Genomic DNA, 7701 nt, shown 5'->3' on the forward strand with positions numbered 1-7701 from the left:
ACGAGACGAGACGAGACGATGTTGTCCACGCAAAGCAGGGGGGGGGCCAGTCCTTAAACCAGGGTTAACCAATTAGTTTTCCCCAAGGGCCGAATTATGTCTAGGGTACCGAGCCGAGGGCCACAACATTGCAGGGGGGCGACGGTGGCGTTCCCACTACTCCAGCGACAGTTTTCGTCGTTGTCGGGTGAAAATATTGTATGTCCAAAACCGTTCGTTTTGAATTTATCATTTTAAAAATGATTTAAACTAGTGAAAACAGCCGATCTACAAGCACACCGCAAGGCGTTGTGTGCTTGTAGATCTGCTGTTTTCACTACTTTTGTGCGACGGCATTGTATGATTAGCGAAAGAACGTACAAATTTGGAGATTTCCACCCGACAACGACGATATACTAGTGTTGTTGCTGCTCTTATACCACCATTATTACTGGGGTTGGTGTGGGCCAGACCGTAGCCCCCCGTGGGCCGCAAATGGCCCGCGGGCCGCCTATTGGGGAACCCTGCGTTAAACGGACGTTTCACTTTCAAACGTGTTCAGGGTCATTTTATCGTCTACGTTTGTGAGTGCCCCCCAGACAGCTTTTAAAGGGATATTCCACTTTCAACAGGGAAACAGCTTATGGGCTTCTCTCCACATACACATCCATTGTAACTTCAAACTCCATTTTAACCATGATAGATTCATTAAAAACACATTATTTTTTTCTGGTGACTCATAATACCCTCCTAATATGTGAGCAGGCCGTGTTTTTTTCTGTAACTTTTTTCAAAAAATAATTATTAAAAATAAATAAAAGTTATTGAAAAAACACGGCCTGCTCACATATTAGGAGGGTAATATGAGTCACCCGAAAAAATAAAGGGTGTTTTTAATGAATCTATCATGGTTAAAATGAAGTTTGAAGTTACAATGGGTGTGTGTGGGGAGAGGCCCTGGGCCTGGAGGGCCTGGGAACATTCACACCAAATATCTAAATATTGAATCAAGCAAATTAAAACATTTCCAGGGTGTTCATAAAAGCCTGATTAGACAATAAAATGACCAAAAGTATTTTGAAAGTGGAATATCCCTTTAAAGGACAACTTTGTCTTTTTTACAACAAGGGTTCATATTTTAGATTGTAATTAGAGAAAAGAAAAGATGAGTGTTAAAATGTTTTCATTTACTGCTTTCTATTGTTTTAGTGATTTTAATGACTTTGATTTCAGTGGTTGGGGGCATGCGTGCAAGTGGCTAAATATGTCTTTTTAGACACAACAAGCCCATTCCCAAGATGCACCACAATCTTTCATGTGCATATGGGACTTATGGGGGCTAGTAGTGTTACAGTAAAGAAATCGCCGGCTTATTGTGTCTAAAAAGACATATTATTTAGCCACTTGTACGCATGCCCCACATTTTAGCACGGTAAACACGATAAAACAATAGAACGAAGCAAATGAAAACACTCACTTTTTCTTTTCTCTAATTACAATCTAAAATATGAACCCTTGTTGTAAAAAAACAAAGTTGTCCTTTAAACAACTTCGTCCTTTCTGAACATGTCAGAAAGTGTAACATCCCTTTAACCCATTTAGGCCTAGGATTATTGACCGCTTTAACTATTGAGAAATAGCAGATATACAAGCTCACAGCGCGGCACCGAGTGCCGCGCTGCGAGCTTGTAGATCTGCTATTTTTGAAAAATCATGATTTTTCTTTGCAAGTCTTTAAATATATCTACTTAAAAGCGAACATTTGTAACTCAAATATTTGCTTCTGGGGGGTCCCTGGAACAACATATTTTGAGATGGGGGTCCGTGGCCAAATACCTGTAATACCTGACATGAAAAAGTTTGAGAACCACATGATTTAGAAGAAGGATTTAGAAGTCGGGTCAAAGATCGGGTCAAAGATATTCAAAGACTTGCACTCATTTTCACGATTTTTCAAAAATGGCAGATCTACAAGCTCGCAGCGTGGCACTCGGTGCCGCGCTGTGAGCTTGTATATCTGCTATTTTTCGAAAGTTAAAGCATAAAATAATGGTTAAAGTGGTTAAAATCTAACGCGACTCTGGCACGTTCCAGGTATTTGAGAGTTTAGGAGTCTCGGTAGGGCGGCAATTGCCACCCTCCTGGTGTTGAAAGTTTTACCTCAAATTCAGTTTATTTGTGCATATTCTTTCCCCAACTTGAACTTTGTCTTTCTTTCTGAAATCCCACCCCTGCCCCAAAGAACACGATGTCCCATCGTAGCCAACGTGTAGGGTGGAAACCTTGTATGTCCGTCAAAAAAAACGCGTACTTTTCCGGGAAAAAGTGTAATAGAATCAAAGCTCTTGTTAATACTTTTCATTTGTTAAATATTCATAAAACCAACACACACACCAGGGACGTGCTGGGACCCTGATTCAGCCCGGGAAAAAGAGTTGGAGAGGCCCTTATATTTTGTCGTTGTCGGGTGGAAACCTTATATGTCCAAAACCGTTCACCATTTTAAAAAACGATTTAAACTAGTGAAAACACTTTTGTGCAACAGCCTTGTATGATGAAGCAGGGCTTTGCGAAAAAATGTATAAATTTGAAATTTGGAGATACAAGGTTTCTGCCCGACAGTGACGATTTACTTTGTTGGCCGCACAGCCCCCAAAATGGAACGAAGGCCGACATTTTATTAAATTTTTTTCCTAAGAACCGGCCGTTCGGGAGTTGTCCCGCTTTTCCCAATAGCCGGGGAGCCACTGTGCCAAAATGAGAGAAGACCTGTGATGTCATGACATACTCCAAATTTTTGTTTTTCCTATTAATTTGGTCAATAAGGTACACAGAATGAGAGGCCTGCTCTGCCGGAAACACTGCGAAAAAAAGTTTCCCATTGACTTCACTATACTGGAAAAAACACACCAAAAAAAGTAGCATGTGAGGGGTCAAACTAAGGGTTCTTCATGATTCTGAATCCATTGCAAGCATTTGTTTTGCATGAAAAACATTCCTTGGGCTAGATTTCAGCTCTCAAACCTGTGAAAAGTGATGAGTCATCACTTTTCACCGTTATTTTGGTCAGTTTTCTAGCCCAAGGAATGTTTTTCATGCAAAACAAATGCTTGCAATGGATTCAGAATCATCAAGAACCCCTAGTTTGACCTCTCACATGCTACTTAAAGCATATTTTGTTTGGTGTGTTTCTTTCCTGTATATTGAAGTCGATGGAGTGAATATACAAAATGGCCATAACTTTTTTTCGCAGAGTTTCCGGCAGAGCAGGCCTCTCATTATGTGTACCTTAATGACCAAATGAATAGAAAAAACTAAAATAAAAAGTATGTCATGACGTCACAGGTAAAACCCTATTCTTTGAGCTTTTGGGCCTGTGGCTCCCCGGCTACAATGGCCAGCACGTCCCTGACACACACACACGCACACAAATAGCGCAACGTGCTGCGTTGTGAGCTTGTGCATTTGCTATGTTTGCCACTTTTGAGCCGGGGTGTCGCACCAAATTCTGGGCCCTGGGTACAAGGATTCACTGCAGGCCCCCCATGAATGCTCTTCATAGGAGGAGTGGATTTAACCCATTTAGACCGGGAATGCATTATTACGCGTTATTAATGTGCTTCAACTATTGAAAAATAGCAGATATACAAACTCGCAGCGCGGCACCGAGTGCCACGCTTCGAGCTTGTAGATCTGCTATTTTTGAAAAAACGTGAAAAAAAGTTTTTTTGAAAAAACGATGTTTCTATGTCAGTGGTTCTCAAACCTTTTCATGAGAAGGACCCCCAAAATGATATGTATTTGGCCACGGACCCCCATCTCAAAACATTTCGTTCCAGGGACCCCCCAGAAGCAAAGTTTTTGTTCACTTAAAACATACATAATATTAAATATTCAGATTTCCACACATTTTCACGACTTTTCAAAAATGTTCTAACTTTGGATAGGCCTATCTCTTTTTCAAAGTGAACATTTGTATCAAATATTTGCTTCTGCATTTATAGAATCGGGTCAATATACCATTCAAAGAATTTATCATTTTAAAAATGATTTAAACTAGTGAAAACAGCCGATCTACAAGCACACCGCAAGGCGTTGTGTGCTTGTAGATCTGCTGTTTTCACTACTTTTGTGCGACGGCATTGTATGATTAGCGAAAGAACGTACAAATTTGGAGATTTCCACCCGACAACGACGATATACTAGTGTTGTTGCTGCTCTTATACCACCATTATTACTGGGGTTGGTGTGGGCCAGACCGTAGCCCCCCGTGGGCCGCAAATGGCCCGCGGGCCGCCTATTGGGGAACCCTGCGTTAAACGGACGTTTCACTTTCAAACGTGTTCAGGGTCATTTTATCGTCTACGTTTGTGAGTGCCCCCCAGACAGCTTTTAAAGGGATATTCCACTTTCAACAGGGAAACAGCTTATGGGCTTCTCTCCACATACACATCCATTGTAACTTCAAACTCCATTTTAACCATGATAGATTCATTAAAAACACATTATTTTTTTCTGGTGACTCATAATACCCTCCTAATATGTGAGCAGGCCGTGTTTTTTTCTGTAACTTTTTTCAAAAAATAATTATTAAAAATAAATAAAAGTTATTGAAAAAACACGGCCTGCTCACATATTAGGAGGGTAATATGAGTCACCCGAAAAAATAAAGGGTGTTTTTAATGAATCTATCATGGTTAAAATGAAGTTTGAAGTTACAATGGGTGTGTGTGGGGAGAGGCCCTGGGCCTGGAGGGCCTGGGAACATTCACACCAAATATCTAAATATTGAATCAAGCAAATTAAAACATTTCCAGGGTGTTCATAAAAGCCTGATTAGACAATAAAATGACCAAAAGTATTTTGAAAGTGGAATATCCCTTTAAAGGACAACTTTGTCTTTTTTACAACAAGGGTTCATATTTTAGATTGTAATTAGAGAAAAGAAAAGATGAGTGTTAAAATGTTTTCATTTACTGCTTTCTATTGTTTTAGTGATTTTAATGACTTTGATTTCAGTGGTTGGGGGCATGCGTGCAAGTGGCTAAATATGTCTTTTTAGACACAACAAGCCCATTCCCAAGATGCACCACAATCTTTCATGTGCATATGGGACTTATGGGGGCTAGTAGTGTTACAGTAAAGAAATCGCCGGCTTATTGTGTCTAAAAAGACATATTATTTAGCCACTTGTACGCATGCCCCACATTTTAGCACGGTAAACACGATAAAACAATAGAACGAAGCAAATGAAAACACTCACTTTTTCTTTTCTCTAATTACAATCTAAAATATGAACCCTTGTTGTAAAAAAACAAAGTTGTCCTTTAAACAACTTCGTCCTTTCTGAACATGTCAGAAAGTGTAACATCCCTTTAACCCATTTAGGCCTAGGATTATTGACCGCTTTAACTATTGAGAAATAGCAGATATACAAGCTCACAGCGCGGCACCGAGTGCCGCGCTGCGAGCTTGTAGATCTGCTATTTTTGAAAAATCATGATTTTTCTTTGCAAGTCTTTAAATATATCTACTTAAAAGCGAACATTTGTAACTCAAATATTTGCTTCTGGGGGGTCCCTGGAACAACATATTTTGAGATGGGGGTCCGTGGCCAAATACCTGTAATACCTGACATGAAAAAGTTTGAGAACCACATGATTTAGAAGAAGGATTTAGAAGTCGGGTCAAAGATCGGGTCAAAGATATTCAAAGACTTGCACTCATTTTCACGATTTTTCAAAAATGGCAGATCTACAAGCTCGCAGCGTGGCACTCGGTGCCGCGCTGTGAGCTTGTATATCTGCTATTTTTCGAAAGTTAAAGCATAAAATAATGGTTAAAGTGGTTAAAATCTAACGCGACTCTGGCACGTTCCAGGTATTTGAGAGTTTAGGAGTCTCGGTAGGGCGGCAATTGCCACCCTCCTGGTGTTGAAAGTTTTACCTCAAATTCAGTTTATTTGTGCATATTCTTTCCCCAACTTGAACTTTGTCTTTCTTTCTGAAATCCCACCCCTGCCCCAAAGAACACGATGTCCCATCGTAGCCAACGTGTAGGGTGGAAACCTTGTATGTCCGTCAAAAAAAACGCGTACTTTTCCGGGAAAAAGTGTAATAGAATCAAAGCTCTTGTTAATACTTTTCATTTGTTAAATATTCATAAAACCAACACACACACCAGGGACGTGCTGGGACCCTGATTCAGCCCGGGAAAAAGAGTTGGAGAGGCCCTTATATTTTGTCGTTGTCGGGTGGAAACCTTATATGTCCAAAACCGTTCACCATTTTAAAAAACGATTTAAACTAGTGAAAACACTTTTGTGCAACAGCCTTGTATGATGAAGCAGGGCTTTGCGAAAAAATGTATAAATTTGAAATTTGGAGATACAAGGTTTCTGCCCGACAGTGACGATTTACTTTGTTGGCCGCACAGCCCCCAAAATGGAACGAAGGCCGACATTTTATTAATTTTTTTTCCTAAGAACCGGCCGTTCGGGAGTTGTCCCGCTTTTCCCAATAGCCGGGGAGCCACTGTGCCAAAATGAGAGAAGACCTGTGATGTCATGACATACTCCAAATTTTTGTTTTTCCTATTAATTTGGTCAATAAGGTACACAGAATGAGAGGCCTGCTCTGCCGGAAACACTGCGAAAAAAAGTTTCCCATTGACTTCACTATACTGGAAAAAACACACCAAAAAAAGTAGCATGTGAGGGGTCAAACTAAGGGTTCTTCATGATTCTGAATCCATTGCAAGCATTTGTTTTGCATGAAAAACATTCCTTGGGCTAGATTTCAGCTCTCAAACCTGTGAAAAGTGATGAGTCATCACTTTTCACCGTTATTTTGGTCAGTTTTCTAGCCCAAGGAATGTTTTTCATGCAAAACAAATGCTTGCAATGGATTCAGAATCATCAAGAACCCCTAGTTTGACCTCTCACATGCTACTTAAAGCATATTTTGTTTGGTGTGTTTCTTTCCTGTATATTGAAGTCGATGGAGTGAATATACAAAATGGCCATAACTTTTTTTCGCAGAGTTTCCGGCAGAGCAGGCCTCTCATTATGTGTACCTTAATGACCAAATGAATAGAAAAAACTAAAATAAAAAGTATGTCATGACGTCACAGGTAAAACCCTATTCTTTGAGCTTTTGGGCCTGTGGCTCCCCGGCTACAATGGCCAGCACGTCCCTGACACACACACACGCACACAAATAGCGCAACGTGCTGCGTTGTGAGCTTGTGCATTTGCTATGTTTGCCACTTTTGAGCCGGGGTGTCGCACCAAATTCTGGGCCCTGGGTACAAGGATTCACTGCAGGCCCCCCATGAATGCTCTTCATAGGAGGAGTGGATTTAACCCATTTAGACCGGGAATGCATTATTACGCGTTATTAATGTGCTTCAACTATTGAAAAATAGCAGATATACAAACTCGCAGCGCGGCACCGAGTGCCACGCTTCGAGCTTGTAGATCTGCTATTTTTGAAAAAACGTGAAAAAAAGTTTTTTTGAAAAAACGATGTTTCTATGTCAGTGGTTCTCAAACCTTTTCATGAGAAGGACCCCCAAAATGATATGTATTTGGCCACGGACCCCCATCTCAAAACATTTCGTTCCAGGGACCCCCCAGAAGCAAAGTTTTTGTTCACTTAAAACATACATAATATTCAATATTCAGATTTCCACACATTTTCACGACTTTTCAAAAATGTTCTA

The sequence above is a fragment of the Nannobrachium achirus genome, assembly GCF_963921795.1.
Source record: "Nannobrachium achirus genome assembly, chromosome: 4".
Classification (NCBI taxonomy): Eukaryota; Metazoa; Chordata; class Actinopteri; order Myctophiformes; family Myctophidae; genus Nannobrachium; species Nannobrachium achirus.